Below are 23,590 nucleotides of genomic sequence, written 5' to 3' on the forward strand. Positions count from 1 at the left end.
TGGGAGGAAACCGGAGCACCCAGAGGAAACCCACGCGACCACAGGGAGGACATGCAGACTCCGCACAGAAGGCACCCCAGCCTAGGATCAAACTGGAGAATCTCTTGCTGTGAGGTGGCAACGCTAACCACTGCACCACCGCGGCCGCCCATATAGGGCAATCATACTACTAAAACAGTTCTGGAAGCCGTATTTGGCATTGCATAGAAGGTCATAATTGTTAGTGTGGTCAAAGACTTGGTTATATATATATTTTTTTCAAAAAATGTTCAAAGTCGGCAAAGGTTGGCTATTGGTTTGACATCCTTGCAGTCCTTGGCATGGGGATTATGACTGCATGCTTTAACTGGGTAAAAAACACGACAAGCTGTATGTATGTGAGAGGGGATTTTGCAATATGAGCAACAATTCACTTAAGAAAGGCTGGATACTACTTGGGAGAAGGATGCACTGCTTTTCTCACTGAGGCTCAGCAGGGCTTTTTTGACTTGTTTTTCAGAAATCTGCCTGAAGTAGAATTCTGGGGGTGTATGCTCTTACTGTGCAACGTTGGGAAGATGATGACTGATGGAATTGTGACAAATTATTAATAATTAGCTGGGTTTGATAAGGAGGGAATTTGTTTGCAATGTATTTTAAGATTTCTTTTAGGATGTGCCTATAGATGTTAATGAAAATTTGGATTTTTTCTCATACTGTATAGTAGAAAACTCTGAACATTTTACAGTACTTCCTGTAAGTTCTTTTATTTTATTTTTTTCAGAAGTATTTTGGATTGCTGGCCTGTGTAGAGCTAGCTGTATGTAGCAGGTTCATTTGGTGTTGGGTGCTGCTCGTCTGTCTGCCACTCCTCAACACTAGCTTTAGAAGAAAAAAAAATCTATTCTCCAATCTGTCACTCCTTGCTTGGAGGAGAAGCACCAGGTCCTAACACCCATCTTCCTCAGGCTCTGTATAACAGCAAAAAATAAAAGGTCCATTCTGCAATCTAGTAGTTGTCCTTCTTTCTTTCCTAAGGAAGAGCACCCCTTGACTCCTTCTACCTGGGGTGGTTGCTCCCTTTACACTTCTAAGCCCATGTTTCCTACCTATTTCTTATAAAAGGCAGCTTTATAGAAATGATTGCTCACCTTGCTCTTTCACTCAAGGTAATTTTGACATGACACTACACTTAGAAAAACATACTATAAAAAAATTACAATGCCAGATAGCAAAATAAATGTATATACAGTATATACAAATACATTTTCATACCTCATTGTTTTACAAATTAAATAGTATAACACCTGAGCAGAACAATAAGACATATGAAACTCTAACATATGTGACAATTAACTAACTGTAAAACTCACTAAATTACCAGAAAATCAAAAATGTTACACGGTGCAGGGCAAAAATATGAGAAAGCCGAGGCACCTCAACCTCTTAACACAAGTAATCTGGACAAAGGCAATAAAATATGGGCCGATTTTAATTACCGCTCTTATAAACATAGAACGTTGCTAGAATGCCAGGTTTTGCATTAACGTGCATTTTTATTAAGGATACTAAGTCTAAAACTCAAATGTGTGCCATTATTTGACGATTTCAGTCATCAATTATTTGCCAGATAATCATACATTTTATGATGAACAGATCAAAATATTGCGGCAAAAATCTGGACAATTACGAAATATGAAGCAGAGAGGTTCTGCAAATTTCTGAAATGAGCGGTATAACTGCAGTGCAAATTGAGGCTGCGATTGTTTTACATAATTTGTTTTGTACAACATTCCTTTTTGATTTCCAGTTATTTCTGAAACAACTGCTTTGAGTGTCTGATGAAGGGCTGGATGTGCGATTATCCAGACTGTGATTAGCATGCTTTATGTGTCTGATTTTGTCATTTCCCGTTAATTCTGAAGCAACTGCTTTCAGCGTCTGATGAAGGGCTGCATGGATGTGCGATTACCCAGATTGTGAAACTGTGATTAGCATGCTTCATGTGTCGGATTTTGTCGTTGGCAATGCAAGCATTAGCACGGAAGACATCACTAGTTACCAATCAAATCAAATGCCGTATTTCAGGTGCATTACCACCGCCTGCCGCACACTCCAGCAAAACACAAGCTAAACGCCTCGGTGCTGTTATGTAATGGCTAGTGTCTCGTACTATTTTAAAGCAGCTGATCCAGACACTGTGACATCATTATGCGATACCTGCCCACGTCCCGGGCTCGGTAACCAATCAGATGTCTTCTATTTGCATACTCTTGGGTGTAAAGTTCGTGGAAGCAAGATTCCTCGAAAAATGTATTATCGAGCACAGCTCAGTTTGCGTATTACAATCAAAGAAAGAGAGAGACCCTCTCTTCTTAACCATACAAGCTCCCTTTGTCCGGGAGGTGCATTAAACGAGCATTGCTGCCTTGAACCAACATTTTGAAGCAGTATGCTATCAGACTAGTTAAATAATTCCCTACAATTTACTTTACTTTGCAGTTTCTAAATCTCTTTGTCGGAGTGCTCTTAGTTTTTAATCGTTTGTTCTGGATTATTATCAACATTCTTCCTGTTTTGTATTGGCACTGGAGCCAAACCTGACAAGTACACGTCGTACCAAGTGGTTTACGTCAGTTTGACTGCATTAAGTCCTTGACCTAGTGCAGATTGATGCCACGTTCTACATTCTGCTGAGGTGTTACTTTTGGCTCAGGCTTGTTGCAGTCACCTGTAAAAAGAATGTAAATCAACCATGGCCTTTAAAAAGTGTCTGCTGAAACGCATTTACCTCATTATCATATGTGTGCGCATCCATCTATGTGAACATCCACGTACCTAAAGCACATATGTACACACGCGCGCATCTCTATATATTATGAATAAATACATATTATGTACAGCATGCGTGTAAACGTGTGTGTTTTGAAGCAGCATACGCGTATGAATGGTACAAAAATAAATAAAGGAATGACAACGTGTAGCAAATACGCCGCAACAGGCTTAAATGAGTTAGTGCATGCGTAAATTGCAGCAGCAAATCCGAAATAACGTACTGTAATTTAAAATTCTAATACGTTTGATTTGTATTTTTGAGTTTGTCTTTCTCCTTCTTGTCTGTGCGTATAGTGTGCATGCATTATGATAAAAATAAACAAACACATCACATATTACATGTATTCTCAAATGTTGCAGTCGTCCTTAAAATGGCTCACAAAGGAAACATCAATAACAGACCACCTTAACTGTTGCGTCTGGCTTTCCCCATTGGCTCATTACATAAACGTCAGCTCTTTTGAGTCCCAGTTACAGCACTCACTCACCATGTTATGCAATTGAGTTCATCAATATCTACTGTATACGGTTAGATGCACACAAATCCTAGCAGCATCTAGTCCCGCCCTTCCGTTATGACTATTTGTCCTAACGCGTTCGCTGAAGGCTGATTGGATGACAGGAGCGGTCTGTCAATGTGGCTGGTTGAGCAGGAGAGTAGGCTGCAGAGTTACTGACCTACTAACACATATCTTTCTAGTGCAGCCAGACAGAAGCCGGGAGAGCGACGGAAGGTTCTAAATTAGGAAAAACAGGCGAGGATCTTGCAGTTACAGTCCGACCCCCCACCGCTGCAACTTCTCCATGGCTGGATATCAGGCACTGTGTCTAATACCTTCTACAATTAAGGATTTGTCTTGTTGAAATTGTTTCACTTAGGTAATCACGTCCAATATTGTCTTTTGGAGGTTCTTTCTGTTCTAATTTGAAATCCTGTGCTTATATAAGAGTTGCCTTGGAATACTTCCACCGAGTGGAAAGCAGCGAATACACTGGCTTCGGCATGTCTACAATGTTACATAAGTGTAGATGTATACATATGTGTATATTGTGTTCATGCATAGTTACACACGGGGGTGGGGTGGTGAGTAAAGCGGTCACACTGCAGATCGAGGATTCTTTGTTAGGTAATCTATTGAGAATTGTTTAATGAATGATAATTAACTACATAAGAGGCAATTTGTGGACATGAATGTGAAGTGTGGTGTGTGTGTATTCGTGCGCGCGCGCATTGGCTGTAGGAAGGGATGGATTTAGCCCTTGGAATGACCCTGGCATAGTAACCCATTCAGTTGTTCTCATGGAGCAGACATACGAGTGACTTGTGTGTCGGGAACGCAGGTTGTGCAGTGTGTTTATTTTCAGTTAAAGCTTTTTATTTTCAGTCTCCGATGTGTTGATGTCTGGAATAGAAGGATACTGGAAAACCTTATAGTGCCTTCCTATAACCCTTACATAATTAACGTGGTGGGAATGTGTGACCACGGGAGAATATGTTGATCGTATAGGATGGTCGAAATGATTTGTTTTAAAATATTTACAACCATTTTTGAAAAGGGTGCTTGTTGTCGTACTTTGCGCTTTATTTTGTTGCACTAATATTTTATCTTGGTTTTCCACAATCAGGGACTAAAGCCTTTTTATTATTAAATGTATTTATGCTGTCTTAATGCATTGACTTTGATGAGTGGCTTTCCAGAGTCTGTCATACAAATGCGTAATAATTCCTGCAAATGTTGCATAATACGGCAACAGAATATGCTGGCAAGTCGGATGGGGTGGAGGCTTGTTATGTGATTTTATTATCCTGCCACAAAAAGTAGGACACGAGGTAGCAAGTTGAATTGTTACTTAAAGGCAAGAAATATGTATTATTTTATTTGCGTTTCCCATGTCAATGGCTATTTACTTATGCATGAAAACAAGCTAGAGTTGATGTGGGAGAAAAGACCCGTTTGATTAAGGTGTGAAAACAGACATGACATGAATTGCGATGCGCTCCATAGAAAGCATTTGCCTTTGTGCAGTCATTTTTTTTACGCAGTCACTCAGATTATTTAGACATCCCCTTTGTCTTATTCGGATTTTGATTTACAGTTTTGCTCGAAGCACCATACAGCACTAATTTGTACTCTTCGACTAAAGGTTATTTTTTTATTTTGCCAATTATAGCACAATAAGAAAGCCAAGACAGTCCCGAGCAGTGAAATCGTAAAATTATGTAATCGCTGCTGGTATGCATTTTACGGTTAATACGTTGCGTGTTTAATTTAGAAATGGGACGCAATTTAGATTGCGATTGCATATGCTCAGTGCCTTTTGTAGTAGTTAGGTGGTGTTAAATGTTTAAGGAACTCGGTGACACCAGCAGCAATGAACTTCGGTACTTTTTGTTGTAGTATGTAGTAAGAGGATCTTGTGCTGCCCGAGCGTGTAGCAGCCCCCCTCCCCCCACTGATGTGTCTGACAGCTGCTCCACGAGCGTGGATGGCTACCTTGACGTTGCCTGGCAGGCGTTGGTAAAGCATTCCTTTGTTCCCGGGTTGCTTTTCGCGAGGGCGGGGGTTCTGTTTTTTTGGTAGTGTGGGGGAGACGGGACTGAGTAACAGCTGGGGCGCTCCATGCTCCTCCCAACACGGAGATATGTCGGACGAGGAGGGTGAGTGCCAGGCTGTGGAGTGGGCAGCAGCAGGCGGTAGTATCTTATCTTTGGGATAAGCACTCGTCGACCATCCATCTGTCCACGCCCCCCCATAAATACACACACACACGTGCACACTTCTTTGTTGTTGGGCCCATTTTCAGCGATTCTGAGGACGTTCCTTCACATTTACTGAAGCTGTGAGACGTTTTTTTCTTTCATTGAATGGAGATGATCAACATTTCCACTTGTCATGCTGCGACGGGCTTAGGTCGCCACCTTTTCAAATGGCCAAAGTGGGACATTTTTTGTAGAAAAGTCAGATTTTACAGGACAAAACATACCCATGACTAGTACAAAGGATAGGACGTCACTTTTTTTGCCAAAAATAGAAGTTTATTCTTGTAGCATTTGAGTTGCTTATGCTGTTTCATATAACATTTACGTGTTTCAGATAAAAACAAAACTGTTGTATGCAACTAGTAAAGAAAACTTAGGAATCATTTTTGTTCTAAAATGTCAGGACATTTGCTATTTTTTCGCAGGAAGCAACTGCTGTCCCTTACAAAGTGGGACAGGTGGTGGTAACCCTAGACAGGCTCCATAGCTCTCAACTGTCTAGATTTTTTTACTCATATTTTAGTCTGTTCCTTATAAAATTTGTGGTTTTCTGGCACTTCACTGATGATTGAAGTCCCCAAATAATGAACAATTGAGTTGCAGACCTCATACCCTTTAGGAAATGCTAACGCACATTCTGTTTAGCAATTTTCTAGGTTTGTAAGAGCAATATTTAAAATCTGTCTCTATTTTTGTGTCTTTGTCCCCCTCCCCCACCTTAATTTTAGGCAATGTCCAGATTTAATGGGCTAAGAGGTATGAGTGACACGATATCAATTTATTAAAGCACTAGTTAGTTTTAAATACTAATTCGTTGATTAATAAAGGTTTACTAAAACGCAAACAGTTACACAGACCCAGGTCTAATTTGTTTTCGCTGTATGCTGTTGTGAGGAAAATGTTGCCCAGATAAAGCCAGCATAAGTTTGTCTCACAATGTCATATTCGTTAAAACGGGGTGTTAACAAGTGAGTACTTAACTAAACTAAATCTGAGTAGCCTGTTACTTAACGCGGTCGTATCAGCGGTAAAGATTTAAACCGGCCTGATGCTTGTAGATAGTACTTATAGACATAACCTGTCAACCAGTATGTTAATACAGCACTATGATTTTTGACTTCCCATTTTGCTTTGTTCCTCGTTGATTTATTGATTTTCGTCAATTTTTTTCTCATAAATGCAGACTAGTGCAAGATTATTTACGTTAAGTAACTGAAATGAGCCAAAATGCAACTGATCCTTAACACTAACCAAAGAATATAGCCATACCTCTTAACTGGTCAGATTTTTTACAGAACGTCCAGATTTTTGCCTCGTATGTTTGGTCTGCCCGTCATAAAAGTTGTGGTTTTCTGGCAAATCACTGAGGATTGTAGTCACTAAATAATGACAAGCATTCGAGTTTCAGGCTTCTTGTCCTTCAGAAAATTAACGCTAACACAAACCTGCTATTCTATCAACTTTATTAGTTTATAACAGCGATGTTTAAAAATCTGGTGCTATATTTTGGACCCCCCCCCCCATTATTTTAGCCTTTGTCCAGATAGCCTATGCTAAGAGGTTGAGTCGTGTATAGCATTGTCTATGGCTGTTATCGTTTTTTTACTTTGTTAATGTTCAGAGGTTGAGAGATATGGCTGTATAATATTTTCTCTGAGTGCAAATTAGTATGTATTTGTTTATTTTAACTTGGGGGAGATACATTGTGAACCCATTTTTTGCCACATGCACTGTCTTTTATGTGGGTCCCCATTTTGTTTGCCAGTCCAGACTCAATGATGGGACAAGAAGGAAAAAGAAAACATTTTAGTCTTAATATTGGTGAGGATTTGGAAATTCAGGGCACTGATGTGAGATGGTCTTTTAGAGTAAGCAAATTGCAGTGTGGAAGCAACTGGTGTTGTCCATGAAGGCAATGATGAATGGAATACTAGCAAAGTATCATTATGTTCATACCTCTCAATTGCCCGAAATTTCACAGATATCCAGATTTTTACCTAATTTTTGGCCTGTTCTTCGTAAAATTAGTAGTTTTCTTGCAAATCGTTGAAGATTGAAGCCAGCAAATAATGCCAGTCATTCAAGTTACAAACGTGATATCCATTAGAAGATGCATGCTAATATAAAATATGTTATTTTAGTGACTTTCCAAGTTTATAAAATTAATATTTAAACTATATCCTTGATTTTGGATCTTTGTTTCACTCTTATTATTTCTGGCATTGTCCAACTTTTTTATCTAAAAGGTTGAGAAGTATGTGTTTGATGTTTTGGTAAACGAGTAGAGCATTACTGTCTTACTAAGAAGTCACTTAGAATATGTGTAGGCATGACCATGCAACAACTTTATTGTAAAGCTGTTTATTTTTTGGCTTGTAGCCATTGAGCATTGTTTCACTAGTAGACATATTCATTCCTATCTCCAGCTGCAGAAGATGTGATGGAGGGGAGGTGAGAGCTGAGCAAATCCATTAACATCCAACAGGTGGCCGGATTTTAGTACTATTTTTTGAATGCTCCTATAACCCTCCTCATCTTGGTCAACAAGCCCAGTGCAGTGCTTGTTAAGTTGAGACCAGAGCAGATGAATATGAGCTAATGATGCTCAGTTGGACCAAATGCACTGCCTGGCTGGACTTGCACATCTGGGTCCCAGAGTGATCTATAAACAATAGAGTCCCAAGTGCTCACAGCTGCTCTCTCAAAGCCAAGGACTTGAGTGCCTTCTAGCTCATGCAAGCTGCTGCTCACTTTGTACTCTATAACTCAAGTCTGAGTTTGGGCAAGCATCTCATAGGTTTAGGCAGAGGGAAAGTAATATTAGGGTTAGGAAGCAAGAAAAGTGTTTTATGGCATGAGTTAGGGTTTTAGGGCTATACAGTTTTAAGGGTAGGTTGTTTGGGATAGCTAAGGAGTTATGGGAGACTGAGTTAGTGTGGCTTAGAGCACTTGCCTTTTTGAACAAGTGGTAGTGAGCAAGTGTGTCATGGGCAAATAGCACAGGAGCAGTTGTACTAGACCTGGAGTCCTAATGTGAATGGAGTGTACTTCTGGGCCCTCCTTCAGAGGTAGCTCTTGTGGTGGGAGGATATCGGTGGGAGAGGTGAACTAGCATTGTCTGTTAAGTTCCACCCTTCCCCAGTTTGATTTGTCCAGTATCTGGGTCACTAATTGAACCTGGGTCAGTTGATATCCAGTCTTGTTTCCATCCCTCTGTACTCACTGGGCTGTATAGTATAGGTTTTAACTTTTTGTCTGAATTATCTTTTCATGATCATTCTGCTCGACATTTCACATGTTTTGCTTTAGAAGGGAGTATTTGAATGAATAGCATCCACTAACTAAGATTTTATAGGCTCATGGGTTATTACTAGGCTATCTGCCCTAATGAGCCATTTTAAACCTACCAGAATTTACCAGAGGTAAGAACCAAACCCTGAACTTTGTCTTTTAAGGTAAACCTCTTAATCATTATGCCACCCCCTCCCATATTTACAGGTTTGAGATGTGTGACATTTACCCATGTTTTATATATAAGTATATGATTCTCTCTCCGAAGGTTGAAAACTCAAGTGAGAATCACAAATGGTAGTACAGAAAAAAGAGTCACAGAACAGTGAACTGACACTAAGAGCAAATCACAAAATATTGAATACTTTTCTCCCACTAAAAGCCCTATATCGGTAAACCCCAGCTACAAAGAGCAAGATCAGGGTTTGTCTTGGTATAAGTACTGTTAAGGAAAGGGTTCTTAATAATGTAATGTGTAAGGTTAGGGGCAGGGATTGGGTTAGCACAAATGAGTAAGGTGGGCAGAAGGGCTTCATTTACTCATGTGTGCTAACCGCAACCTTTACTCTACACATTACACTAGTAAAAACACTTTTCCTAACAGTACTACAAGAAAAAAAGGACACAGGACACACCCAACAGAAAATATGCGTAACACCAAATCTACCCTCTTAAGAAATCCATCCATCTATCCTGAACCCCTTTTTCCCGTTTTACACATGGGATCAGGGTGTCACTTTAACGGTAACAGTCATCTCGAGCCAAAGTTTACACCGCTGGGTGATTAGCCCTGCCACGGTAGTTCATCCATAAATAATCCTTGCACTAATCCTAAACTGCGAACACTTGTACATAAAAACATCAACTGCTATAACACAGTCTTGCACAACAACCACTTTTTCATGCAAGCATTAATTTTTCTGCACACTTCTACTTGTCTACAATTTGTAAAGCTAAATTCAACCCTAGCTGATTCATTCACATGAGCATTCATTCATTTGTGCATTCTTCGTTCTTTCTTTTTTTTTTTTTTTTTCACCCACAAAAACTTTGCAGCCATATATAATTATGTATGTATATACATGCATGGGTGTTTGTGTGTGTGGTGGGTGTACTTCTTCTCATTGAATTTACACTTCAGCGAACATCAGTTTGGCGACACTGCTTGTTTGAAACTACATTAGTCCAAACACTTACTTTCCCAAACTACAAAATACCGAAACTACAAATACGTAAAAATTAAAAACAAAAAAAACATACAAGTCCTAACATTTTTTGACCCCCTGCACCCCCCACAACCCCTGTAAATTATATGTACCAACTCCGAGATCGTACTACAGTGACAGCAAGGGTAGATTTCCCTATCTTTACTGAAGTGCAATCTCCATTTCAAAGTTACAATCGTTGTAAAAGTAATTTACCATACGTTAAAGATTGCTGACCCTACCGTAACATCTATCATGCCTCACAACTGGAATGATGTCAAAGGTTGAACACATTTAAAGGCACAACTACATCACAAGACGTTGCTTTAACTTTCGGAGATTTAGCTTCTGGTGAAGTGTATTTTTGACAGTGTGCAGATTCGAACAACCAGTGTCACTAAACTAATGTTTGCTGAAGTGTAAATTAGATGAGAAGAAACAGCCCCTTATATATATATATGTGTGTGTGTGTGTGCGCGCGTGTGTGTGTGTCTGTATCGGTGTATAGATATAAGATTTTTTATATTTGTTTATAGATAGTACAGAATATGTTATGTTGTATTGAACTGTAGTGGCCTTAGATCTATCAACTTAATGCTGAACATATTGCTGCCACTGTTTTATTATTGCACAATCATGATTCATATGGTTAGTAATATATGCTATGAGCTAGATGGGCTGCAATTATTTTTTATTCCACTGTAAATATATTGTGCCAATCTTTTGATTTATGTAATGTTGCAATTACTGTAAGTCTGTGTTGCACAAGAACTTCCATAAGACAAAGGATTACCAAATGTGCTTTGTCTTTGAGAAGTTTTATTGTCTGCTTACATGTATTTTACACGTATTATTGACTATTCTTCCTGTTATATTAGGAGGCACATCCCTTCTTCAAACGTTACGTTATAGTCAGAAACAAATTTCACTATTAGACATGTCACATGGAATGCTGCATATTTTTTTTTTTTTTTTTTGAAGGCACAGGTTGTATTTATGTGTTGTCTTTCTGGCTAAAATCACAAGTAGTCTAGTGTCTGTGTCAATATTTTTGAAATCGTATATACATGATAATGTTTTAGATTTAAAAAGTACTGTCAGCAGTATGGTTTGAAGCTGATATTTTATGTAGACCAGTATGCATTTTTTTTTCTTATTTCAGAAAAAGTACAGTTGGATAAAATTTTACCGTAACGGTAGATGTCCTTGCCTTCTCTGTAGTATTCTTAACATATGGGATTCCATGCCATGGAAGCCTGACGACCAGCCAGTCTACCAAAGACTACTGTTGCTTTAAAGTATGCTGAACATCACCCAAACACTCCTTGCATAGTGTAGAGCATAAACGTGACATTCAGGCCTACCACAGTTAAAAAGGATTGCCCCAGTAGGAACACCAGTCCAAAGAACCCAATAGGTAATCTGTACATCCAGGAAGGTAAAGGACTAGGGGGAGGGAGGGAGTGAGTACTGTTGCAGTGCAGGCAAGGACATCTACAGTTATGGTACGATTTTACACAATTGTACTATGTCCGTACATTCACTGCTGCAGTATTTTTAACATATGGGAGAGTGTCAAAGCTCAAGGGGAAACTTGGGAGGGGTAGAGCAGAGGAGACCCCTAAAAAGACATGAATAACAGCACTAGCAAAACAGCCCTAGCTCTAGAGATACCATCCAACTTGTAGTGCTTGATAAAGGTATGCACAGAAGTCCAGGTGGCTGCTTCAAGAGTAGAATTAATATCTAAGCCCTTGAAAAAAAATCACCAGAAAAAGCCACAGCTCTAGTAGAATGAGCCTTAACTGAGGAAGGAAGGCTCTTGCCATAAAACGTGCAACAAAAGGGAAATAGCTTTAGAAATCCAAGAAGTAGTTTGCTTGGATACAGCAAGTCCCAAAGATCTAGGATGAAAATAAATAAATAAATGATCATATTTTCTAGCAGCCCTAGTCTTATCCAAATAACCCTGCGTTGCCTATGCATGTCCAAAGTATGCAGCACCCTTTCACTGTCAGATTGCAGAGAGGGGGAAAAAGTAGGCAGATTAAGAGACCGATTAAGTGATAGCTTGTTAATCACCTTAGGCATAAAAGAACAGTTGGTGTGCAAGGACACCCAGTCCTCATGAAAGATCAAAAAAGGAGGACAAGCCATAAGAGCCTGCAACTCACACACCCATCTGGCAGAAGTAAGGGCTAACAAAAGAACAGTCTTCCAGGGACAATGTTGCAAGGAAGCTGAAGCAACAGGCTCAAAAGGAGCCCGGGTCAAATTTCCAAATGAAAATTAAGATCCTAGGGAAGAGAAACCGGTTTCGTGGGAGGTCTAATGTTAAGGACGCATTTAAGAAATTGTTTCACTTCAAATCCAGAAGCTAAAGGAGGAGAAAAAGGCAGACAAGCAGAGATAGCTGATAAGTGGGCTTTAGTAGAAGAATAGACCAAACCAGCATTGAGCAACTCACACAAATAAGAGAGATCCAAAGGGACATCCACAATAAGTGGGTCCAGGTTAAGGGAGAGAGACAGAATAGAAAATCTCTTCTATTTGAAAAGGTAGGATTTCCTAGTAGTAGGTGTCCTGACCTCCTGCAGGACTTGCAGCACGTTCTAAGAAAAAAAAGGTGTCTATGAGGAATCAAATTCCTATCACCCACAGTGTCAGTTGAAGCGTGGACAGGTTGAGATGGATGAGAGATCTATTGGCTTGTGTGATTAGACCCACTAGGGGGAATCATTGCTGTCGCGGCCAAAAGGGAGTCACCAGCACGATTTTGGGAGCATCCTGTTGAATTTTGAACAGGACTTTCAGAATGAGACTAAGGGAAGGGAATGTATAAAGAAACATCCCCTTTCAAGAAAATGAGATGGAGTCCACCTTCCACACCAGAGGTCCTGGGACTCTGGCACAAAACAGAGGAAGTTGTCTGTTCACAGGGGAGGCAGAAAGGATCCACTTGAGTACCCCACTGGTGGATAATGTCTGGAAACACATCCCTGTGAAGCATCCATTTATGGCACTAAGTTATGGACCTGCTTAGAGTGCCTGCCACAATGTTTTGATTGGATGGTGTATAAACTGGCTGAAGATTCACTTGATACTTGACAGCAAGATGCCATACCAAAAGTGCCAACTGGCAAAGAAGATAAGATCACATTCCTCCCTGTTTCTTGATATACAACATCACTGTGGTATTGCTGTGAACACCTTGAGAGGTCCTGGAGATAAGAGGATGAAAGGCCTCAAGAGCCAGCAGAAGAGCTCTCATCTCTTTGACACTGATGTGCTCCTTCTGCTGATGAGGTGACCGCACCCCCTGTACCTTTAGGGAGCCAAATGTTGCCCCCCATCCCATGTCTGAAGCATCTGAGAGCAATTGCTGAGAGGGAAGAGGGAGATGAAAATGGATCCCTGGATTCTGTGACAACTACTGAATCTACCAGTGAAGTTCCTGCCTGAGACAAGGAAGAAGAGGAACTACAAAGTCTGGAGAATGTGCATTTTGAAGCCACACTGATTTCAGAAACCACTGAAACTTTCTCATGAAGTTTGGCCAGAGGGAGCATTGGGATGGTGGATACCATAAAACCCAGAGCTCTCAGAAACTCCTGGTGGTAATGGAAGCCAGAGGAAGAAGAGCGTGAAAGAAAGAAAAAAATGAAAGTTAAGGCCTTTGGAGGAGGCAAGGATATAAGTATTGACAACATCTGAATCCTGCAACCCAGAAAAACATGATCTTGAGAAAGAGTCAGGGAAGACTTTTTGAAATTTATAGTGAAACCCAGGCTGTGAAGAAGGGAAATGGCAAAATGATGGTTTTGCAAAAGGGTCTCTGGAAAGTACGCCTGAATCAGCAGGTCGTCCAGGTAAGGAAAAATTTGGATTGCTTGAAGCCTGCAAAAAAATCACAGGAGCAAGGCATTTGGTGAACACCATTGGGGTAGTTCAAAGGCCAAAGTGCAAAGCAGATAACTGAAAATGCCAGGAAGCAACAGAGAAATGCAAAAACTTCCTGAAAAGAGAATGGATCAAAATATGGAGATAAGCATGCTTGAGAACCATAGATACCATATAGGCCTGAGGGAGTAAGAGAGGAACATAATCTGTAGGGACAACATCCAAAAGGAAGGTACTTTTAGAAAAGTGTTTAGATGAGAGAGGTTTAGAATAGGTCTCCGTGTGCCCACTTTTCTGGGAACTAGAAGCAGTCTCGAGTAGAACCCTTTTCCCCCCTTTGGGCCACCGGCACCTCTTGAATAGTAGTACACTGAGTCAAGAGATTTTGAAGAATCTCTGGGGAAAAGGAAAGTTGTTCCCATGTAGGCTGAGGAATGCCCATAAAAGGAGGATGGGATTTCCACACCATGAAGTACCCCTGACAAATGATTGACAGAACCCAAGAATCCTGAGTGATCTGAAGCCAAACAGGAAGAGAAAGGTGAAGAGAAAAACGAATGTGGCTGGAAAGAGATGAATAGTCATATAGCACCTGGTTTGTCTGGAAAGGAAGGCTTCGGAATCCCTGAAAAGTGAGTAACCTTAACAGGAGGAGCCCACTTGCCAATCTTCTTACCTTTAGTAGAAGGGCGGGATTGCCTACAAACAAAGGCAGGCTTAATAGGGTAGTTTCTCTGAAATTTAGGCACAGAAGAAACAAACACGTTTAAGCTCCTTTAAGGCTTCCACAAACAAAAATTTAGAATCCAGAGGAGCATCCATTAACTTAGCTTTAATGTCATCAGGTAGGTTGAAGCTAAGCCAAGAATACCTCCTCATCGCTGAACCAAAAACAGCAACCCTAGAAGAGGCATCTGCCACATCATAACTGCATTTAATAGAATGATGAACAACTTTAAAGGAAATCCCTAGCAAGGAAATAATAGAAGTTTTATCCTCAGAGTCTGGAAAATCAGAAATAAGTTGACTGGCCTGAGAAGGAAGAGCCAACGCACACCTAGACATATGGGTCTGATAATTAATAGCCTTAATAGCTAGGGTAGCAGAAGTGTAAACCTTCTTACCCAGCCTGTCCATAGTTCTGCTGTCCTTGTCAGAAGACAATAACTTGGGCAAAGAAAGCAATTGAGACAGCTTATCAGAGGTTATAGACACTACAGAGGGGTCAGCAGCCAGACATTTATATATAAATTAACAATCCTCAGGCACCCTATAAAACCTGTCAGGCTTCTTGGGTGCAGGGGGCAGAGAATCCAGCACATGAGGCATTGGAAAAAGCATTCAGCAAAACAGCCTAGACAGGAGGAATAGCCACGTGTTTAGGAGATTCCAGCTGCAGCAACCCATAGTACCTCTTACTGACCCGAGCACAATCCCACTTTCTGACTCATAGTCCAAAGGAGAAGGAATCTGAGCAGAATAAGTTGGAGATTCATCATCAGGATCCGACTCATCCTCAAAAGAATCCTGTTCTCTAGGCCTTTTAAGGGGTGTAGAAGACCAAGGAAGAGCAGGAACCAAAACCCTGCGAGGAGGTTTTAAGGGCATTAAAGAAGTAAATAACCCCTGAGTGAAGTCTGCCACTCACTTTGTGGATCCATAGGAGCAGAAGAAACATGTCTAATTTTTTGTTTCTTTTATAAGCAAAAAACAAAACACCCACCAGGCACTTATTTGTAAGTGCCAGAAGTCAGCAAACAGGCGTAGGTAGTCTCTGGAGAAAGAAAATGCATTCAGCTAGCAGAAAATGGTTGCAGGTAAACAGACTGGTGAAAAGATATGTTCAGACTGGCAGCAAAGAAGTTCTGATTACATCACAGTAACAGAGGTGTGGAGTTTTAGTTGATTTGTGTATCAGGTGCATGTTTGAGACCAGGAAGTGGTTGTGTGATGTTGAAGGGTACATGGATTAGGGTGTATAAGGAGAATATGGTATCAGGGTTCAAATATCCAAAATGGGGCCCTCTATGTTTTTAATGCTGTTGGATGAACCCCATAGTGGGCGCCTCCTTACTTTTGATACAATGAAACCTTCGATGTCATGAAATGAAGCCTTATTAGTGTGTTAATGTATAAGTTCCTCTGTGTAAATTATTTGTTTTTTTAAAGAAGGCAGTATGTCTTCTCACACAAGCTATGCATATAAGATGCTGTGTGGTCAGACACCAACACCGTCCATAGCACATTTACTGTTTCACATTATGAGTCTTTGTTCCCTCTTTAGCTTTCTCTAATTTCATTTTTACCTTTTTGATACTGTACGAGGAATAGTGCTTAAGTAAATGTGAATTTAATATTGATAGGATCATATGAAGTTTCTAGGCTATTGACCCTGGGGTCCTTACAAGCCTAGCCAATAATTTAGCCCATGTTTCAACAAGTCAGCACTCTATGCCATTGTCCAGCAGGGACACAGGTGGAATCCCAGGGGTGGATTTTCTGTTCCCCATCCAGTTATCCATGTTGAGCTTTAAAAAGGTTTAACGAAGTACTGTGCTTTATGTGGAGAGTGAGTCTATTCCACAAAAGGAGGAGTCTCTGGGACACAAATCTGTCCTGCCAATGAGTCCTATTGATGTCACAGACCGACCAGGTTGAAGTCACACATGTGGGTTACTCGAGTTTAGCTTAACTTGCGGATATGCAGCAGTCCTTGCAGGGCGAGGTCTGAGATTGCTTTGTATGCCAGACTGATGTCACCTCTGAGGAGACTGAGTAGAGGGGGCAGGGCTTTTAGCCTATCTGCATAGAGTAGATGCTGGAGGCCCTAGATTCTGTGGGTGAAGAACCTCTGTGGTCTCTCCTCTGTGGTCTCTCCAGCTGCTGCATGTGCTTTGTGAAGTATATGCTGAAAGGGGCATTGTACTCAATAGTGGGTCTTATAAGGGAAGAATACTGGGATGTTATGACCACCTTGTCCCTGGATGAGATACCCTTACTAATGAGGTGGGCCATGTAGAAAGCTTTCCATACGGAGGTAAAATGGTGGTCAGAAGTCAGATTGCTATCAACCTAGGTGCCCAAGTCCCTCATGACTGATTGTGTACTTAGTGCCTTATTATCAATATGATAATTTGTGGGGACATCACTGTCCCCAAAAGGGATGATGATGCATTTTTTGACATTCAGTTTGATTCCATGTTTCTGGCACCAGTCGTTTGTTTGGGTGAGACCCTCTTGGAGGATGTCCACATCACAGGGGGAATTGATGAGAGCACTCAGCTTGCAGTCATCTGCAAACTTGGTCAGCCATAGCCCACTAGATTTGGCCTGCAACTTCGAGAAGTATATCCCAAACAGCAGAGGCCCCAAGACCAATCCCTGGGGTACACCACTTGTTACGGGTCTACTACTTGAGGTGGCTTCCCCTGTTTTAACTAGGTGGGTTCTGTCAGTGAGCCAGTTTGCTACACATCTGGTAACATATGGATTGATGCCTAGTTGAGAGAGTTTATCTATTATAACTGAGTGGGGAATAGTATTAAAGGCTTTGGCCCGGTCAAGGTAGGCAGTGTGTACCATCTTTCCCTCATCTATGGCCTTGGTGATTGTCTCAAAAAGTTGACCAAATTTAACAGGCATGACCTCCCCTTGACAAAACCAAACTGTGTGGGATCAAGAGTCTAGAGGTTGCCAATGTCCTTGTTAATGAGGTCCATGATAGTTCACTCCATGGTCTTACAGATCAGGCTAGTTAGGCTGATGGGTCTATAATTTCTTGAATTGGTGGATGCTCCACCTTTGTGCAAAGGGATGATAGTAGCTGTCCTTCACTCGGCTGGGATGAAGCTGATACTCAGGCTGTGGTTGAATAGGGTGCCTAATGGTGCTGCAAGTTCCTGCCTGAGTTCATGTAGAATGCAGCCTGGAACGTTATTGGGTCCAATGGAGGCTGTAGTTTTTTGCCTTTGAGAGGGCAGTGATGACTTGCTCCCTAGAGATAATGGGAGGGGGGCAGGTACTGGGGATGTCCTGTTTTACTGATGGGAGGGGCAGAGGAGTGAAGTTTTCACTGAACCTATCTGCCAGCAGGTTGGCTATATCTACAGCGTTTGTGTATGTGGTGTCCTTGACCCCCATTTCTGAGCAGATCTGGGTGCTTCCCTTGAGATTGTAGACATGTGTGAAGAAGGCCTTATGATTGTCTTTAGTAAATGTGGCTAGTTTGGACGATTTCACAAGCGTTCTTATTTGTTTGTTCAGGCCAATTTGGCACCTGCCCCTTCTTCATCCTGGACAGCTTTTTTCTGCTTTTATTATAGAATTTATTTACTGTAGATGTCCACCAGACAGGTTTACTCTTTCTTGAGGATGAGGATTTCATCCTGTCTGGTATTCCTGATTCCATGCACCTATATAAATGCTCATATAGTACTTTGGTGTAGGTTTGGACATATGTGGCAGTTCCTGTGGAGGAGGAGGGGGCTGTGAATCTGTTTATACGTCCCTCAGGAGGTTGTAATCAGCTTTGGGGAAGTTTTTTTTTTTTGTTTGACCCTAGCTGGGGTGGGGGTGGGGGGTCGAGGGGATGGTGACTTTAAAAGTGACTGCTTTGTGGTTGGATCATACCCGGGATGTTGACACTGTAGGGATGCTGCAGTGATTACTCATGTTGGTTAATACCAAGTCCAAGATATTTTTACCTCTTGTGGGGATGTCAACCAACTTGTCCAAGGCATTTGCATTGACGTAATCAAGGAATCTCTGGCCATTTGTGTTTTGGCATGAGTATTCCTTCCAATCTATGGTTGGATAGTTAAAGTTGCCCAGTATCAGGGTAAATGGTTGAATATTGATGGATTTGAAGATGACATCTTAACACACTCTTGGACATTTGCCAAAAGTGCTATTTTCAGCCTCTGCAGTGTACCTATAGATTGCTCCTACCTGTATTGGTAGCATATTTAAATCTCCATGTTAGTTGTGTAGGTTGCTGTTTTGAAGACAAAACTACAAGGAATCAAAACTGTGATCCAGACATTTTCTTAACTTTCAAAGGAGCAAGCATTGCATTCTTTCTGTGGTGGATTTGCCCACAAATCCTTCATGCAGTGGGAGACTACTTGCTCCAGTTATTTACAGGCAACTGTAGACTTGTTGCATCTTAGTGAAAAGAGTGCATTGACTTCACCCAATCAACAGATCACACAGTCTGCCACGACCAAATGGGATTCACATTGCTTGAGCTCTACCACTGCTTTGGACTTGTTTATTAAATCAGTTGATACAAAGATTGCTGAAACTATCTGGGTGTATTTTTCAATTCTGTGTTGGTTCTGCTTGTGCCATTTTAATACATTTTAGTCATATATTTAAATTGTGTGGCCTGACTGTATTCAGTTTATTTGGGCTTGGCCCAGTCTTCCTATGTCTTTGGTTATGCTACTAGATTAGTAGAGGGCAAAGATTTGCAAGCCCCCTTCTTAGAGAATCCATTGCTTGGTGGTCTAGTGGATTCCTCTATAGTAAATATTAGTAGTAGTACAGAATCCTCTCTAATGGTGTCATGGCCTGGCTTTTCATTTTTTTTTTTTTTTTTACAGTGTAGTTCTATATCGTGGACTTACCCAGTATTCTTGTGGTCACAGTATACTTGCACACTATACAGGAAAAGAGATGTGTACAGCCCTAATTTAGATGGCAGATTCACAAATTCATATAGAGATATAAATCTGAATGGTTTGGTTTGTCCGTCTTTGAAAATGGCTTACCTGTTCATTGTAGTAATTGATAAACATATCATATTCAGTATCCTAAGTGTTTTGTGGATGTCTTGAACCTTTACCATAAGCAGCAGCCATGCAGTAAATTTTCAAAGTTTGTAGTTTCATAAGGCAAGTCTGTGAGGCTTCATAGTTAATTTGTTCCGGTTGTCACAATTTCAATAACAGACCAAGTCACACACGAAGTGCTGTAGATGAAATGTGTAAGTTTTTGGCTTGGGTGGTAGGTGCTTTGTATTGAAAACTGGGGGGGGGGGCTTTTTGTGGGTGCCATAAGGCTGAACGAGTAAGACAGTAGGGTTGTCTTTTTATGTGCACTAACATTCTATGACTTCATGAAGAGAACCTTAAAATAGCATATGTGGAATCTTAGAACGTCATTACTGAGACACTGGATGCAAAGGTGCTGGAAATATTTGTGTAAGATATGTCCGCTTTCTTTGTATTGTATAGGTTTTGATCATATGAAATGAAAACTATTGACCTTTTCGTAGTAGTGATGTGCACAATTTATTTGTGGCTGTGAGTCTTGCAATGTTTTCCTAATTTTGTCTTTTATTTAGTCTATTTTTGCCCACCTTTTCTAAAAGGTTTAGATTAAATTAAATTTTATTTTTTCTAATTTGATCTATTTATTCTCTGCTATGTAGCAATTTTGTAAGTGTTGGTGTCCTTGGCACTTTTTAATTTAATTTTATTATAGTATAAATAGTCTGTGCCTTTTTTTAATGTTCTGCTTTATGGGTAGTATTTATTATGTCTTGTTTTTTAACTGATTTATCTTTAAGGAATGATTTGATTGTTGTTAATTACTTGATTGTTTAATTTATGTATTAAGGCTTGCTATTTATTGAAGCTTGCAAGCATATGCTTTTGTCTGAGGAAGGGAAGTCATTAAATTTCCCGAAAGCGCTAACGTATTAAAGTGTCTGTTGTGCCTGAAACAGCTAGTCCTGGTTTTCGTTTATTCAGTTTAGTTTGTTTGTATTGTGCCTTTGGTCTGTTTGTGGAATCTTAGAATGTCATTACTGAGACACTGGATGCAAAGGTGCTGGAAATATTTTTGTAAGATATGTCCGCTTTCTTTGTATTGTATAGGTTTTGATCATATGAAATGAAAACTATTGACCTTTTCGTAGTAGTGATGTGCACGATTACATATTTGTGGCTGTGAGTCTTGCAATGTTTTCCTGAAATGTAACTCCAAAATGGTGACTTTATTTCTTGTTATGCTCTTTGGAAATTTTCAAAAATCACTAGTATTAAAGACTTCCCTTATCTTACTGTCATGCCCCCAAAGTGTCAATAACAGAGACTTTTTATATGGCCCATGAAGGTTTTGTGGGTGACGTCTGTAAGGTAGATATGCAGAAGCATGATAATGTTGCAAAATTTATAGGAGAGGTCTTTGAATGCAGCCCATTTTGTTTGCAGTGTTGTCATACCACGTCCCATGAAACATGTCATTATTAAATTCGGGACAAACCTTGCTACAACCAGAATTTTTCCTGGGACTGAAATGTAACCTTCCAAGAAAGTGGCACATTTCATTAAAAGTTCATAGGTAAATTTTAGGCTAGTGTGCCATTTTAAGCTTAACTGATTCCCCCTTCAAAGGTGAGAATAAAATCTTGTACCATCTGTGAGGTAAACACCTTAATTATTATACCAACCCCCAACCCCAGTCTTCATAGTAATAATTTGAATTTCTTTTCTGCTAGTTCCATGTAAGTTTACAGACATCACTCTGCAGGTAACATTTAAATTAGGGCAGCGTTTTAAAAAAATGTCCTAATTTTTTCCCCTTCCTTGCCGTATATGTGACAGCATTTGCTAAGTGCTTTACTGGCTTCCTTTTTTTACAGGTAGTAAATGTGGTAGATAAAATTGCATGCATTACAAAGATTTATGATAAGGTCTCAGCAGTCATATCTGTTCTTAAAAAAGATCTAAAATTCCGCTCTCAGGCTTCGCTCTCAAGTTGACTTTCTTGGCATCCATGTTTTGAACACATAGTAATGTGGTTATGATCGGAGACCTGATCATAACCCTCTATATTGATAGCTATACAAGACTTGTTCACGGCTGCTAGTTTTCAAGGGTGACCCAGTAACAGTGGTGTGATTAGTTACTCAGTGTTTAGATAAGAAAGTTGTAGGAGTCAGACTCCAGTCAGCAAAATGCAGCATGTTTGCATTTCTTTGTCTTAACCCAGTAAATTATACTGGCAGCTGTATTTGTTTAAGTGTTGGTACAAAAGCTTCTATTCTTGAATCTTAGTTTTGGAAACAAGAGGGCACATGTAAGAGATTTCACAGAAGTTTTGAACTTTGTGTCAGACATGATGGATCTGAGTGTTATCTGAGTGGTTGAAAAAAAAAGCTAGGTGCTGTGCCAAGGGAGGCCTAGATACATGGGCAATATCTTTTATGAATACACTCTCTAATAATTAAAGTTAAAACTGATGTTTTACTGGATTCGTTTTAAAATTGTACTGGAAATTCTTACTAACATATAAATTAAAAAAATATTGTCAAGCAATGTTGTATTTCTGGCTGTTTCTGTTTTGTCTTGTTTTATCACATTTATGTTTTGATTTTGAGTAGTTACAGGGGGTTTCTTATTTATTTAAACTGAAGGTTACTTTGTCACACCTTTTTTATTTTATGACTTATAGTTCAGATGTCAATACATTTATTTAATAGTTTTTTCTTTGTTGGGTACAGTTGTGGAATACCAGTTTTGTACCATTTGTGAAGAGTGGGGCAGGTGTTTGTGGACTTTCTACCAGGTTTCTGATTAACTCATGGTGTGGTGAGAGTACCTTGTTTACAGATAATGTGTTTAGTAGCGTACGTCTGTATCAAGTTTTTCTTAGCACTTTTGACATCATTCCATTGTCCTAGCTTGCAATGCTTTATTTTTTTAGTGATTTATTGTTATGCTAGCAGTTACTGTTTGCAGTTTTTGACTTTGTAATTGCTTTGCAGGTCATACTGTAGCAGTGTTATTCTGTATTATAACTACATTGCATAATCGTACAGAGCTACTGAACAGTCAAGCCTGTGATCAGGTTTTGCTGAAAAGGGTTTGGTAAATAAACAAATACATACTTGCAACATGGAGAAGATGATCTTAGAAATGTACCTAAATGTTTGTGTGTGCGCATACACTTACGTGCATATAAGAGGGGTCATGCATGTGTGTGTGGATATTGGCATATGTATGCACATATGTGTATATGTGGAGGAGATGGCACTTACATACTTCCAAGACAGGTGGGAAGGCAGTCTGGTAGACTAGATATGTGGCTGCGAAAGCAAAGAAACAGGAGTGGCCTGTCTTAAACTCTTTGCACAGAGTAGTATCTTAATGGCTGAAAATAAGAAGGATATACTTCAAAAAGCTCACAACATATTTTTGAAATTTGAAGCAGTGTCAGGACTTGCATATAACTGTAAGAAAACAGTTTTAGTTGGATCAGGTCTAGGTGTAGGGAGGAGGTGCTGTGGGGAGATTCAGTAAGTTAAGTTTTCTAAATATTTTGATCTGTGAGTAGGTATTTTCCTTCTGCTTTCCGGAAATTTAATGAATCTTGGGAATTAAATCCTGTCAATGCTGATAAAAAAGAGAAAAATAAAATGCCCTGTCTGGTAGGATGGGCTAACATAACAAAAGCTTCCAATAATAGCACTGGCGATCCATTTGTTTAGGCACAGTTCTCTGAAATCTACAGGAACAGAATTAGGAATCATTCAGAAAGAGGTTCTGGGATATTTAACTGCAGCCAAAGTTTCTAAAAATAGTTAAATCCAAGTGTTATGAGCCAAAGAGAC

At 40.1% G+C, this 23,590-nt stretch overlaps 1 protein-coding gene across 6 annotated transcripts in view; it reads left to right on the top strand.

The window, feature by feature from the left end:
• Positions 1–3,350: 3,350 nt before the first annotated feature.
• The window catches only part of NFIL3 (nuclear factor, interleukin 3 regulated), a 51,556-nt gene continuing 31,316 nt past the window's right edge, over positions 3,351–23,590 (top strand). Inside the window, exon 1 of one of the 6 annotated variants that reach the window (XM_044088023.1) lies at positions 3,351–3,693. The gene's annotated coding sequence lies outside the window, so the exon portion shown is untranslated. Of the gene's footprint in view, positions 3,694–4,134; positions 4,156–5,268; positions 5,334–5,396; positions 5,474–5,620; positions 5,656–5,732; positions 5,752–23,590 lie in introns of those variants that run through there. The other 5 variants (XM_044088025.1, XM_044088027.1, XM_044088024.1 and 2 more) reach the window with 5 other exon arrangements.

The sequence above is a fragment of the Protopterus annectens genome, chromosome 11.part0, assembly GCF_019279795.1.
Source record: "Protopterus annectens isolate FY-2018-M chromosome 11.part0, PAN1.0, whole genome shotgun sequence".
NCBI lineage: Eukaryota > Metazoa > Chordata > Ceratodontiformes > Protopteridae > Protopterus > Protopterus annectens.